The 14,191-nt window shown below is 56.4% G+C and overlaps 1 protein-coding gene across 1 annotated transcript in view; it reads left to right on the top strand.

Annotated features, from left to right (window-relative positions):
* The first annotated feature begins 9,224 nt into the window (after positions 1 to 9,224).
* Positions 9,225 to 14,191, top strand: part of WSCD2 (WSC domain containing 2) — a 30,507-nt gene continuing 25,540 nt past the window's right edge. Inside the window, exon 1 of the mRNA XM_052796510.1 lies at positions 9,225 to 9,578. The gene's annotated coding sequence lies outside the window, so the exon portion shown is untranslated. The remainder of the gene's footprint in view (positions 9,579 to 14,191) is intronic.

Raw genomic sequence — 14,191 nt, 5'->3', positions numbered from 1 at the left:
TTCTGTTCTATTAAACTGTTCTTATCTCAACCCACGGGTTTTGCTTCTTTTCCCGATTTTCTCCCCCATCCCACTGGGTGGGGGGGGGAGTGAGTGAGAGGCTGCGTGGTGCTTAGTTGCTGGCTGGGGTTAAACCACGACAACGAGATGTGCCAAAATGAGACCGCAGCCAACCTGCGCCTTCCCGGCCACCTCTGCTCCGAGTGGGATAGGACTCTCAATTAGTAATTAATAATGATGGTGAAATTAACACTTGCCTTTCAATGGCAATGAGCTGGCCTTATGGGATGGGGATGGGATGAGGATGGGGATGGGGAAATGGATGGGATGGGGAAGGGAAGGGGATGGGGTGGAGAAGGGAATGGGATGGGGATGGGGAAGGGAAGGGGATGGCGAAAGGGATGGGATAAGGATGGGGAAGGGGATGGGATGGGAATGGGCATGAGGATGTGGAAGGGGATGGGGAATGGAGAATGGGAATGGGATGGGGACAAGGACAGGAGAACAAATGGGGATGGGGATGGGGACAGGAACAGGAACAGCAATGGGAACAGGGATCAGGACAGGAGGGGGCACAGGGACAGAGAGGGGACACTGCCAAGGAAGTGGCTTGGCTGCTGACCCCAAAGGAGGTGAGACTGCTTGGTTGTGTCAGACACAGCCAGAAATATGTCTGGAGATGCTTTTCCACTGGGGATAAGGGGAATGTGGGGGACAAAAAAACTGTTTTCCTAGGGGACATGCCAGCCTGTGAGGATGTGACCCTGGTACAGCTTTACAGCTAGTAACACTCCAGAAGAGCGGTGTGAGCGTGAGTTACTATATTTGCTCTCACCACAACTGTGGCTTTTTTTTTTTTTTATGCTGGGTTCTGCTCTCAAAAACTAGGACACAGCCATTACACGTGTCTACTCCAAAGCTACAGTAATCTCCTGCCATCGGTCAGGGCTGGGGAAGCTGCGTGCCGGCAGCCCTCTGGCCAGGGAGCAGTGGGCGCGGGTTTGCCGGGTGTCCGAGTGCTCCGGATCCGGCACTGCTGGCAGCTCAGCCACAGCGAGGGGAGGCTGGAGGGGATGGCCACCCCCGGGGACCCCCTCGAAGCTCATCCCGGTCATAGAACTGGGGCTTTGCGGGACCCCACAGCGATGCCACCAGTGCCTGGGGATCGCTGGGCAGTGATGGCCACGTGTCCCTTCTTCCCTCCCACCCGCAATGCCACGGCTCTGGCCACAGCCAGCTGGCTCAGCAGAGGGGCAGGCAGTTCAAAACTAGGGTTTTTTTCCTGAAAATAGGCATGCAGGGAGGAAAGCGAGGCTGTGGCATGAGTCCAGCCCTTCCTAGACATTGGGGAGTCACTGGGTGCCATCACTATGGAGCTTCTGGCTCTCACACATCTCTCTATATACATATATATAGAATATATATATACTTAGATCTAGGTGTATCTTTCCCTTACAAGCCCTGTTTCCACTGGTTGGTGGGCACTGCTTTGCCTGGGAAGTCCTTTCTCTTTTTCTTCCTTTCTTTTTTAAACCAGCAATTAATTCCCTCTTACCAGCGGGGAGAAGCATGCCCAGATGACGGTGTGTGCTAGGCTTACCTGTAACACACCAATGAGGAAAAGAGAACAGCAGAAAGGGATAATAGCAGCAGATGATGCTGGGGGGAGCTCAGGCTGTGATGAGCACTGAAGGACGGTTCGTGTAAAAATCGGGAGGTGAGCGGCTCCGAGCTGTGCCATGCATCACTGAAAAAAACATTCCAGCCCTAAACCCACAGCGTTTTAGCTGCCCTCGGTGTCCCCATCCCCAGGCTGTACATCTTTCATGGGGACGAGGGTTTTTTTTCCATATGTCCAATGGGAATTTCCTGCTGCAATGCCTAGAGCTACTTTCCATGTCGGCTCCAGGGTAGGAGACCTGTGGGATTGGGATCAGGACCAGGACCGGGACAAGGACTGGGACTAGGACCAGGACTGGGACCAGGACTGGGATCGGGGTCAGGGCTGTGGCTGTGCTGGGTCTCGGGCAAGTCTGAGCAGTCTGCAGCAGACAGCCCTGGGGCACCGCTGGTTTGGGGATGGAAGCAGAGCCAGGACAGCACCACTGGAGGCAGACTGTGGCTCCCTCAGAGCCAGGCTGGCTGCCCAGCCCGGGGCAGGATGTGGCCCTGCAACGGTGCTGTGTGTGTGCAGGCTACCCCATGCTGTCCCTTGCCCCTGTGCTAGTCTTCAACCCCAGCACACACCGAGCTGCCAGCCCGGCCACCCTCGAAAGCTACCTCGTTCTCCAGCATCAGATTTTACTGACGGTTAATTTGCAATGTACTGTTGGCCTTCGTCATGCCAGGGAATGGCTGAAATAATCATTCTCTTTTATACGGGAACAAGCAGACCTGGACTTTATGGGCTTTATTCTGCCTTCAATGCACTTACATTGATTAGTTAGGGAATTATCTGCAGAAGTCTCCCAGGTGTCATTTGGAGGAGGGCAGCCCTCGCCAAGCTCTACTCCCAGACAGGTGCATAGTAGTAGTAGTGGTAGTAGCAGCAGCAGCAGTAGTAGTACTAATACTAATACTAATACTAAATACAATGGCCACCTTCAAGATAAGGGGAATGGCTCCGGACAGCAAAGGCAAGGATTGTTTCTTTTGCAAGAAAGGAGAGGAGAGCTGCACTTCTGCCGAGCAGCTGCTCCATCCCTGTGCCAGCCCTAATTCCCCAAATGGGGCTGGGTGAAGCCCCGCGGGAGCCATCCCCCTGCCCTCATCCCAGTCCTTGGATGCTCCTCACCAGCGAGGAGGTCAGAGCAAATCACTGTGCCAGCAGCAGTCCCTGACCATCGCCATGCGGGAGCTGCCAGGGGAGGATGGTGGAACAGGGTGAAAAATGGGGATTTTTGAAGGTTTTCATGAGTTTCCCCATTCCAAGCAGGAATAAGGCTAGGCTCACCTCGCTGTGCCCCATCTTTTCCCCATCCAGGGGCATCTTGAGTGCAAACCAGACCTAGGGAGGGCAAGGAGCATCTCCAGCTTCTGCTGCTCGCCGCAGCAGTGCTCGGCACCACCTGGCACAGCACGGGGGAGCAACTGGCTCATTTATCAGCCAGCACTAAATGAAGATGCCGAAATCCCGTAGCAAAGCCACGTGAAGCAATTTCGCCTCCGGATCCACTCCTCCATTGAAGCATCAGGATGAACCCTCATGTGCAGATGGTTTCTCCATTCCTCCCCCGGCAAAACACCTGCACTGACTTCCCTGCAGCAGCCACCGCACCGCCTCACCTGCCATGAGGATTTGGGGACCCATTCAGGTTGGGGATGCCCTGACCCACCGGCCACCCCGGGGACGGACCAAAACCACCCCCAGGGCCACAGCCAGGAGCAACCACGGCTGCAGGCTGAGCCCCAACGCTTCTGGAGGGGGGGGACAAAGTGGTCACCAGCAAATTTACAGCCCTGCAGTACACCCTCTCTCCATCCATGATTGAAGACCTGTGGAGCTGCCCTCTGCCTGGGCCAGGGCTGGCTGCCGCTGTGGGGCGGAGGGCAGAGCATCGCCTGTGGCCTTGCCCCAGCCCTTCCCCACATCCATCACTGTCCCCCCGGGAATTTAATCACGTATGACCCGTACCCGAGACCCACGGTGCCCCAGGACTTGCTGCAGGCATGGTTTGGCCCCAATGATTTATTTCCCTGCATCCCAGCCACTCAAGTCCAGGGTGTGCTGCTGCCATCCCCTCTGCGTTGAGCGGGTTCCCTGAGGTGGGTGCTGCTGGGGGACCCGGCGCAGGTCCATGCAGACCCTCCAATGGGCATGAAAATTCCTTCCCTCAAACACTTTCGCCCCAAAGGCCAGAAGTTTGCAGGGCAGGAAGAAAATCTTACCATGGAAAAGCTGCTTGCCGGGAGCTGTGAGAAAGGGTTTGGTGATGCCGGCTATCGCAGCCTTCCGGCACCACCGAGGCACTGCCACAGCATGGCACCCGCGCCTGGTGCCCACTGCACTCCAATGGGCAGTTTGTAAGCTACAAAACACATGAAAGACAAAACCAGAGCCATCAATTAGTGGAAAGAAATTAAAATTAAATCTCTTTTTGAACTTTAACGGGTGGTGCTGCGCTGGGCTGTGCCATCACGGAGGCTGCGGGGACATGGACTGCAGTGCAGGACGTCTCTCCAATACTCATTAAGCCTCAGGACACCCCTGGGAGGTATTTTCATCTGCACTTTAGACTGCATTAGCCCAGAACAATTAAGTGCTGGGCCCAAGGTTGCCCGGTGGCAGTCCCATCGATTGCAAAATGCCCATTCCTGGTGAATTCCTGCACTGCTTCTTGCTTCGTATTTAGGGGGCAAATGGCTTTCACTGAGGATGCTTCGAGTTTGAGCTGCATGGGGATTGTGCTGCCCTGCGGGAGCCCTGTCTGGGGTTCCCCTGTGGGGTCCATTAGCTGAGCCTGTCCCTGAATGCAGACAGGGGGGCTGGTGTTGGCTCCCATCTCACCGCACACAGCTAGAGATCCCAGATCCCCATGTTTCCTCTCCTCCCTGGCGGCAGAGCCCCCCGGGGACCACCAATGCTGGCTCCCATCTGCCCGGCACCTGTGCTGGCGAGATGGAGCTGGTGCCCCACGGCTTCCCCAGCTCAATCCCCGCACTGGGGGACACTGGCCACCCCCATACCCGCAGCCGTACCAGTGCTTGGGGCAGCATCTCCCACCCCATGCAGCCCCCCACCTCCTCCCACCCACACCACCCCATTAAGCCCTTCTGGGGCTGTGGCACTGTCAGCCCCCTTCCCTTTTGCATGTCGGGGGCGGTGGGGGGCATGGCTGGATCCAGCCAGAAATGCATGCTCACTCTCTTGTGCCCCTCCCGCCCCAAACCATCCCCTTCTTCCCCAAACCATCCCCTTCTGCCCCAAAGCCATCCCCTCCTGCCCTGAACCATCACCTCCAGCCCCAAACCATCCCCTCCTGCCCCAGGCCAGCATGGAAGCAGAGTTGCAGAGTGTTGGCTTTTTATAATTTATTAGCAGGGCAATCTGATTATGCCCTGCTCCCCCAGGACCTGCTGACAAATGAGATGTTGTATTTCAGGAGTTTATCCTGGGGAACAAATAAATAAACAGAGAAATGGAAATCTCATGAATTTTTTAAAGAGCTTATAGAAATCTTTTTCTTTCCCCTTTTTCTAAAGGCAGAATGGCTGAAAGGGGAAATATCCCCTCCATCTGCATTCTCTGCACTTCTTTTCCCTTCAATCTCTTAATCCTCCTCCTTCCAGCTTTAATCCACATGGTTGCCTCTTTCTTGTTTGTTTTTTGTTTGTTTTTTTATTAATCCCCCCCGCCTCCAAATAATCACAAAACCAATGCCAAGACACCAGAGGCCCGTGTCCATCCTCCCAGCCCTGAGGCTCCGGCAAGCATTCACAGAAGCCTGTCTCAGCATTACAACATGCCCCTTCCTTTTTTTAGCTTCTCTTACCCTAAAATGACCCCCTCGATTTGCAGCCGCAGGGCGTTTCTTGAGCTTGCAGGCAGCAGGGCTTGGGCAGCCGTCGCTGCCTGCACTGCCTACACCAGGAGAGCAGGTCCCTCCCAGGAGACTCACATCACTGTCACTGGCATCCTAATGAGTTAATTAAGAAAAATCAGGGCAAGAGAGGTGCGAGCTCTCAGGGGATGGTTACTGGGAGATGCAGTCTCCGGGAGATGTTTGCTTTGTTCCCAGGGGACTGTGGCCATGCAGCTGCCACCCTGGGGGGGCTGGGGAAATGCTGGCGTTAGGGAGGACCCTCGAGCATCTGAGCATCTCGTGGCTGCTGGAAGGGGACCGCTTCACAATATTCCCCCCCCAGCCGCCAAAGGCTGGTCTGTCCTTTCCAGTGGCCACGGTGGTGCCGGGGACGTGAGCGATGCTCAGGGTACTGCAGCTCACGCACACCTCCTGTGCCCAGCCCCCCCCCCGACCCCAAAACTTGCCCCTGCAAGCAATTAGAAAGCATCAGGGCAACCCCATTTCGGCTACTTTGGTTTGCTCCTGCCAAAGGTATAATGACAGAAAATGTAAATGAAAAAGAAGAGGAGGAAAGGCAACCACATTGCCTGTAGAAGCTCATTAGTTTGCAGCGTTCATTATTTCTGGGCTCACTCTCTCTATTTTCTGCCCCACATCGCTCAGGTTGGCCGAAGCAGAGGCAAGCACCGAGAGGACAAGATTTGCTGAATATTGACTTTTAATCAGTTGCTCCCTGGTAACCCGGCCCAGCTCCCCCAGGCACTGAAACCTCGGGAAAGCCAGGATTGCGGGCAAATTTCCCACCCCCCGGGAGGTGAGAGCCCTGGAGAAGCGCACTGGGGGCTCAGCGATGGTATAAATAAGTAAATGACTCAAATGAGGCTCCTTATCCTGCCATTCCCTGGATGCCACCCCCTTAGTAACCCAGTGCCTGGCAACGGCTGCAAGCACTGGCCTCATCCTCGGGAGGAAGGCAAAGCCTCGTGCCATGGCGCTGGCACTGGGAGCTGAAGACCCCCGGGGCTGGGATGCTGCTGCAGCATCACCTGCCTGCAAAGGCCTTGGGCTTGAACATCCCTGTCCCTGCTGGTCCCCTCCTGCTGCTGCCATGGGGATGCTGGTGACCAGGGGGAGAGAAACCCTTTTCAGCTGCACCCCTGCACACACCCCACCCTGCCCCAGGTAAAAAATTCACTGCTGAAAAGTTGACATTTCAAATCACAAAATGACCAAAATGTGGCTTCAAAACCAGCCTTGTTTTTCTACATCCTGGCTCATTGATGGCACAAAGCAAGAAAGCAACAAGCGACCCATTTAAATTGTAGATTCTGACCTTTATGCTTAAGATCTTTTCAGACATCCTGTTTACAGCTTTTTTTGTGCTGGCACTTCATAATCCTCAAAATGAGATTTTATGCAGCCTTTTTTACTATTATAATGCACTGCATCCTCTTTTTTCCCTGATGATGTGCCCTTCTGAGATAGCCTGGGTAATTAGAAGTTTCTGAAAATACCTATAAATGAGGGCTGCAGCCTGCTGCCTTGGCAGGGAGGAGGGGATGGTGGCCGCTCCAGTGTCCCCACCACAGCAGGGACCCAGTGTTTGTCCCGAGCCCTTACGCAATGAAAGTCACCCTGGGTGCCAGGGCACCAAGTGTTGTGGTGACCGCTCCCCTCGATAAGGCTGTCTGCAGAAACGTCAGCAGTCACTTTTGACTCAAAACCCAATTTCCCTGACGTAGGGATTTATTTGGTGACATTAGTACTTGGGGACACTTAGGGCCAATGTCAAAAGTCCCCTGGCAATAACCTTGAGGCCTTTGGGGTGAAAAACACCCTTAAAGCTGTGCAGAACTGGATCCTTCTGGTGCAGCATTGCCAGGAGCAGCTCAGGGTGCTGAGTGCGATTTGGAGTCACTTTGTTTACATCATGGTCAATAAGGGAAATACAGTTGATGCTTCGGGTGGATCCCTGATTGCTCTTGGGGTAAACGTAGCCCAGAAAAAAAGCAAAATAAAACAGTCTTTGAAAGTTATTTTTGTGAGTGCTGTTTTAAACCAATGGCTCTAAATTTTCCCTTGCACCCATCAAAATGGCTGTTGAGCAGCTAATCTGCCAGAGCCAGCCAAATTCTTGTTCCTCGGGCCTGTGCGTGCTGCAAAACCCCTGCAGGAGAGGGTTTAAAGAGAAGCCGACAAGGTATTTGCAGGAAGCAAACTTTGTTCTGATGGATGCTTGTCCATGGAGAAGGCACCATGCATCCCGTCAGGAGACCTGGAATTGCAAACACCCCGTTGGGGAGCTGCAGGGAAGATATCCTTGTTTTCATAAAATTCAGGACAGAATTACTGGTTTTGTGGGGAAAATGGGACCGTTTGGAAGCATGGAGAACCCTCGGGTGGTGGGACCCACTGACCCAGCACGGGGCTCCCCGGGCAGGGGACTGCCTGGCCACTGCTGCTGTCCCCAGCTGATGGATGTCAGGTCTCATCTCCTTCCAGTCCCCTCCCAGTTCCCCCTGTAGCCTTGGCCGGAGGAAGGGAGCGCTGCCAGGGCGTTTGCATGGCCAAACCCAAGAAACCTAGTACCGGGAGGATAAAAATAGTACAAACAGCTCTTCAGCCCCCAGCCTGGAGCTGAGGCAGTGCTCACCAGCCTGGTTTCCTATGGAAACCAGCCGCCGTGGTCCATGCGCCTGCCTGCACCTGCCTGGGGCAGTTTCGACTGGCTCTCTCACACATGGATGCTCTCGCATCCAGCATGGACTGAGCTGAGGCTGCAGTTTCCCTCGGCAGGGACAGTAGCAGGATCCATCCCTCCCCTCAACTGCTGCTTTCCCAAAACTCTCAGTCTCCCATCTTTGGCTCTGGGAGCGGGGACTGCCAGCGGGATGCTGGGATGCACGAACCCCAGCAAATGGCAGCCACAAGCAGCCCCCCTACTGCAGGCACATTGCTTGGGGTCCCCCCAAACAGCTGGTGCCAGCTGGGCACATCACCCAGAAAAATGCTGCCCTCCGAGCCTGTACCCCTGTCTGCAGCAATGATGCCTGTGGGAGAAGGGAGAAGGGTCCATGGCCACTGAAGGTTGCTGCCTTAATCACGTTAAGGCAGGGGTTTTTCCTCTAGATCCTTTTTTGATTATCTCCTGACCTGGAGGGACTTGGTGTGTGCCACGGTCTGGCGTGCCGGTGGAGCGGGAGGCAGCCGGGCACGCTGCCACCGCGGCAGAGGCAGCACCGGGCAGGCGATGGAGCTTCCAGCTGCCACCAGCACATCCTAAAAATCCCTCCCAATGCTTAAAGTTGCCAGTAAAGGGGGGGGGGCAATCCCCTCTCACCATAATCACTTTAAAATCGTAATTTTTCCTACTCCCAGAGTTGGAAAGTTTTCAGATTCATCTGACACATGTTTGTTTGTTTGTTTGTTTTAATTTATTTATTTTTAGTTGCTAGCCCCATTCAGTAAATCTCTGGCTGGACCCGAGTGCCGGGGCCAGGTCCCCGCGGGGTGGGGACACACACGACACCCCAGCATCACCCTCCGCACCCTCAGCATCCCTTGCCCTTGAGCGCATCGGCGGGGCCGGGGCTGGCCGGGAACCGCGTTTCATCACTAACCTCATTCCTAAAGAAGAGGGAAGAAAAAAAAAAAAATAAAGCGGGGGCGGGGGGTGGGGGTGGGTTCGGAGGCCGGAGCGGCGGGAGGGAAGGGGTTAAGCGGCAGGCAGCGCTGCAGGCCGGCGGATGGAGCGGAGCCGCAGCGGAGCTGGATGGAGCCGTTAAGTAACGGCGACCGGCAGCGGCTCCGGGCGGAGCGGAGCGGCAGCCGCCGGGCCGGGCCCCCCCCGCGGCCGGCATGAACGGAGCCCCGGCCCCGGTCCCAGTCCCGGCCCCGGTAGCGCGGAGGCACGGCGGGGACCGAACCGCAACGAGCGCCCGGCGGCCACCCCCGGCCCCGCCGCTCCCGGGGGCGGCCGGTGTATGGAGCGGCGGCAGCGGCGGCGGCGGCGGCGGCGGCGGCCAGGCTGGTCTGGGAGAGCGGCCGGTGCGGGTAAGAGGAGGAGGCGGTGGGGAGGGGAGATGGGGGGGTCGGGGAGGGGGTGGGGGGGGGGTCCGCCGCGAAGTTGGGCTGCGGGGAAGGGGCATCCGTGCTGCTAGGCGGGGGGGAACGGGTTAAAACCGGGGGGAATAAAGGGAAAAAGAGAAAAAAAAAAAGGCGAAAAGCGCAACACATTGGGGGGGGGCGAGGGGCAGGGGGGGCGGCTCGGTAGGAAGATGCGGGCTGCGTGTGCGGGGAAGTTAGGGAGGAGGTGGGAGAGCTTGCCGGCTCCCCAAGGGTTAAGGATGCTTTGCAGGAGTTGTTAATAATTCTCGCCTTGGCAGAGATTTTTCGCTCTGTATCCTGCTGCTTTCGAAAGGGTTTCTTGCTTCGGAGAGAAGCGGGAGACAGGCAGGGAGAGAGCTCTCCTCCTCCTCCTCTTCCTCCTCCTCCCGAGACTTTGTGCAGGAAGATCTCGGCAAGGGAAATGGGGAGAGATGGTAATCCTTCCCAATACACCTCCCCTATTTGTTTTCTTCTTTCCATATCCATGCTGACAACTTATTGGAATATTTTAATATAAAGTTAAAAAATACGTATGCAGGAAAAGCAGAGGCAGTTGGAGAACCACGTGAAGGTTACCTTGAGCTGAGCATTATAAACCGTTTCTTCTGTGAAGGCAGGATTAAATAAAGTTTCCCGACAATCCGGAGCTGGGAAGCACAGTCCAGCAGCGGGGACCAAGACCCCAGCCCTGGGGTGCCTCCACCCAGCCTATCCCTGGCCCACCTGCACCTTCCCACACTGTGAATGCCATAACCTTCCCCTCTCTGGGGACTTGTACTGAGTTATCCTTTATAACGGGCTGCCCCTTCCCTGGGGTCAGGAAACCGCTCGCCTGGCTGGGCGCCGTTAAGCACGAGGGGCTCCTCTGAGCTGGGGTTCATTAGCGGTTATTATTATTTATTGTGTGCATTGCTTGCCTGTGAGAGGAGGGGGTTGCATGGGCCTGGCAGGGAAAGCGGTGTGCGACCAGGGAGAATTCCCTGTGGGGTTTTGCTCAGTTTTTGGATGGCTTTCCCAGAGCCTTGTGCCCATGGAGATGAGTCCAGCCTGCGGCGGCAGGGCTGCAGGTGCTTGGGTCCGGCATGGCTCACCCCTGGCCACATCTCCCCCCCTGCCCAAATCTCTCCCCCTGCCTTTAGGGTCCCTGATGCATGGGGTCCCAGCGCTGCTCCTTTGCACCCTGGCTGGGCAGACAGGGAAGCCCCCCACAGTGCCCTCACCCCCTCGCAGCCCAGCCAGGGCATGCGGCTGCTTTTCCTCTCCCAGAGACAAAAGCCTCGTCCTTCCCGGGGGATCGTTTCCCCAGCCCCGGCAGCAGACTGGGATGCCACCAGCCCCGGCAGCAGACTGGGATGCCACCAGCCCCACAGCACCACAGCAAGCTGCCCTCGCTCTCACCCTGGCCACCAGCCCACAGGCTCTGGCTAGCCTGGGAGAGGGTTACCCCATCCGTGGCTTCCAGCTGCACCACACTCGGAGTTTTCCTTTGCCACTATTTCCTTTTTGTGCTCACTGCAGCTTCATGCTGGAGCTAAACCTCTGCCTGGCACCGTCTCCCCACACAGCCCCATTCAAGGCTGGGCTTGGTCCCCGAGGCCACCCCCCCAGCACCCCCAGCCCTCCAGGCTCCTACCCAAAGTCACACTTTCCAGGGCTGAGGCAGGATTCCCTTCTCCCAGCTTCACCCCATGGGGAATACAGCCTCCCTGGGGGTTTAGCATCTCTCCCAGCTCAGTCCGGACTGGGCAGCAGACCCTGAAAAGACTTTAACATCTTCTAACCTCCCCCCCAAGTCCTCAATCAACCCAACCTGTGCAGGGAGCTGGCTCTGCTCCGGGATAGAAATCTCCATGCTTCGGTACCCCCTTCGTGATGTGCTCGTCCCCTCTGGAGCCTGGAGCTCAGCCTGGGACAGGGGGACGAGCATGGGGCAGGGGGACAAACATGGGGCAGAGGAACCTGCTGTTCAGCGCTGCTCAGTGAGGAGTGAGACATCCACCCTGCTGCTGGGGACATCCATTGCCCCAGATGGAACGGGGATCTCGGGGCCCTGGGGGGGAGCAGAGGCTGGCTCTCGCTAGCGTGATCCTAGGCGATGTGGGGGGACCCAGGAGAATAAATCAGAGGGTTGGAAAGTGATCTGCTGAGCTGATCGCTCTCCCTGTGGATTTGCAGCGATCTCTGGGCTTGTCCTCCACTGGGCAGTGCCCACTGCTCCCACCCTGGGCTGGGGGGAATGTTGCTCCTGAAGTAGGTCTGGGGGTTTCCATCTCAGCTGGGTCATTTTGGGAACGGCTCCAGTGCGACACTCCAAGAAAGAGCCCATTGATGTACTGGGTTTTCTGCGGTGAGCTGTGATGCGCAGGGTCCCGGCAGCACTGCCATGGGAGCTGTACGTATAGCAGCATAAATCCCATATAGACCATGATGAGGTCCATGGGGGCCATCAGTTGAGAGCTAGGAGGTGTGGCCCCTGCCAAGGGGGGTGGCTGAGCCCCACTGAAACATCTTCCACAGACCTCCCAGGTGGGGAAAAGCCTGCATCCCATGGGGACAAGCCAGAGCAGTCACTGTCCCCTGCCCCAGCCACCTGGTCCCAGCCTGGTCTGTCCCCTGTGCCAGGCTGGGCACAGGGTAACCCTGGTCCCTCCTGGAGCCTGCGGTCTTCATGGGAAAGGCAGATTTCTTCCCATACTGGGCCTCCTTCTCCTGCGTGCAGCAGGATGCAATGCTGCTGGGTGAGCAGGAAAAGAAAGAAATCAGCCCTCCAGGGAAAGGAGGCTTTAAACCAAGGGCTGCAAGAAATAATCTTTCTCACTATATTAATTTAAACAGGCTGCAGAAAGCATTGTCTGCTGCTTGAAAAGCTGTTTTTTCTTAATTGCCCCAGCGCTGCATATAATCCCAGATTACTGAGGGCTGAGTGAAGTCTCCATGGCAGAGACCTGCACGAGCTGAGCGTGGGCTTTACAGGCAAATTAGTTTTGGCTCTTTCCTGCCTGGGAGGCCTGTGGGGATTAGTTGTGGACTGAACATGCCGGGCCTTCCCATAGCACCCATGGAAGATGTTTCGGGGGGCCTGAGCCACCCCCCCCGGGGGGGGGGTGTCACACCTCCCAGCTCCCAACTGATGGCCCCCATGGACCTCATCACGGTCTATATGGGATTTATGCTGCTATAGGTACCATGAGGGTGGTCCTGTAGGTGCTGCTGGTGAGGCACATCTGGGTTTCCCCTGGGGGATCCCCCTTTGGTGTGTGGCACCTGAGTCCTGTCACCTCCCGTGAATCCAGAAGCCAGGACTGGCTCTGGTGCTCAAAACCTCAGGATAAAGGTGTGCCACTTGGCCGCTCTGGTTTGGCTGCTGGGTTTGTTCCTTATTGTTAAGCACAAGAGAGAAAAATAGCAGCATCGCAGCTTTCTCTGAAATAAGGAGCCTGTGGGCTCTGGATGTGTCAGTGCCTGTGGTTTGGGGTTGCTTTGCCACTGTGGCGGGGCTGGTGCAGGTATCCTCGCATGCCGAGATGACCGGGATGCTCGTATGGCCAGTGGGTCCCCGCACTCTGCCCGCGCTGTCCCGTCTGCCTGCACCAGGATACAGCCCAGCCAGCGGTGCTCTGCCTGGCTTGGCCAGCCCTTATATCTTAAACCTTGTCCTCCCGGGCTGCTGGAGGCAGCTGCAGGCAGTGCTTGGTCTGGGGGTGGTGGTTTGCTGAGCCAGCAGCTGGCTGGGATGCAGTTGTGTCTCCATGGGGGACAGCCCGTGCCTTCCTCCCGCCCTCCTCCTCCTCCTTGCCCAGTTTGGAGCAGCCCCGTGTGAGCGTGCATCCCCTCCAGTGCACGTCTCAGCTTGCTAAGTCTTATTGAAAACCATAACTGGATTTTGCAGACTGGGCATAAAATACCTAGAACATAATACGTATTAAAACTCATTAGGTTAAGCCCATTTACACACACACAGTGTCATCTGAATGAAGTTAAATCACCTTTTTCACAGGGCTTAAGTGTCGAAAGGGTGCCACGGGCAAGGATGGCAAGAAGGGGGAGAGGGAGTGCAGACCCTGTGGCAGGCCAGGGAGCATCCCTTAGTGTCACCGAGACCTCCCCAGCGTGACCTCTCCCAAATACTGTTGTGTGTCACCACTGACACAGGCCTGACACTGTTCACATCCAAATGGAGCTCCCATTCTGGCCTTGCAAGGAAAAACGCGGAAATAATGGGGAAACAGAGGTTTCTCAGCATTGCACATGGGGATGGGGCTGACGCCGGCAGCAGGGATGCTCGGGCAGGGATGCCAGGGGACGGCAGGGTTGTGGCAGGCGAGGGTTGTGCTGGGTTATTTGTTTCTATTGCTGAAAGCAAAGACGGGATCCTGCCCGCTCCCCAGCACCTGCCCTGTGCGTGGCTCACCAAATGCAATTAGCCACAGTAGCAAACGAGGGAGCTCCCCGCTCCTTCCACAAATGTGCTCCGGCCCTACCAAAGGAAACCGAGGTACCGGCAGATGGGATAACGCTGGTGGAGAGAGTCAGATAACACATGTGCTTCGGGTTGTTGC

Source organism: Harpia harpyja, chromosome 9 (assembly GCF_026419915.1).
Source record: "Harpia harpyja isolate bHarHar1 chromosome 9, bHarHar1 primary haplotype, whole genome shotgun sequence".
NCBI classification, from domain to species: Eukaryota; Metazoa; Chordata; class Aves; order Accipitriformes; family Accipitridae; genus Harpia; species Harpia harpyja.
The sequence above is the reverse complement of the archived record's forward strand: the minus strand, read 5'-3'. Positions and strand labels throughout refer to the sequence as shown.